This window comes from Ammospiza nelsoni, chromosome Z (genome assembly GCF_027579445.1).
Source record: "Ammospiza nelsoni isolate bAmmNel1 chromosome Z, bAmmNel1.pri, whole genome shotgun sequence".
Classification (NCBI taxonomy): domain Eukaryota; kingdom Metazoa; phylum Chordata; class Aves; order Passeriformes; family Passerellidae; genus Ammospiza; species Ammospiza nelsoni.
Window position 1 is genome coordinate 5,477,404 of NC_080669.1, and position 1,077 is coordinate 5,478,480.

Sequence of the window (1,077 nt, forward strand, 5' to 3'; positions counted from 1 at the left end):
CTCAGTGTGTGGTCTTAACATTTGTAAAGAAAACAGCAAGATAAAGTCAAGCTATTGACTTAAAAGGAATGGGAAATTGAGTTTAGAATGAAAAATAATGGTTTGGGGAAATAATCAGGATTGGGTGGAAAGAAATGTGGAATGTACTGAGAATGAGGGCTTCCAAGGGATCTCTTCAGCAGGAACACTCACTTGTTTCCTTCTCACAACAGCAGCCAAGTAAGGTTTGCTGTGGACATCACTGACAGCAGCACTGTCTCTAATTCCGACAATTAAAATAATTCTGCCTATTTAATACACAGATGTGTGTGTCAGAAGCACTAAAATGAAATAATGCAGCAAAAAGAGTCAGGGGGTCAGGTTAAACACATGGGTATTCTCTTCCTTGCATGAAAACTGTTGAAATAATTGTTGTTCCCTCCACTCACATTGGCAGCAAAAAGAGCCCTTAAACCCTTGTACACTGAACAGTGTAACCAACTACCTCTCATTTACAAAATCTTCTTTGTCAAATGCCCTAAGGATAATTAAAACACTCTTAATATGATTTCAACGGACACATTCCCTTGTGAGAAATACTGACAGTAAATGTACACAGAAAATTGACTTCTGAAGCAGCTTTAAGAAAAGAGAGAAATCTAAGCTTAAATTAGAGCAAAGTACCTAGCTTCCACACTAAACAGTATTTTTTCCTTCAAGTTGACTGGCTTTTGAAATGCTGCATTCGAACTTTCTACCTTCCCCAGCTTTGAGTTTTCCAAGCAGAGTTTCTGTTAAGTCACATCTTGTAACCCCAAACTTGTTAATTTAGATTTCTAATGAAGTGTCCTCTTTCTTACTTCTCCCTTTCCTCTCCACTCTGAAAACAAGCATAAACATTTTCAGTAAATAGAAGGCTAATTTAAGAAAGAGAATGGGGAGCCTTACAAATAAAATGCTAGCTCTAGTTTTTCTTATTGAATTACCTTAGTGTCATAGATTAAATGAGGATGTGGTCTGTTTTTTAAAAAAGCACATGCACAGGAGGGGCGAACACCTAAATGTTGATTTTTTTTTTTTGGGTTTTTTTTTTTTTTT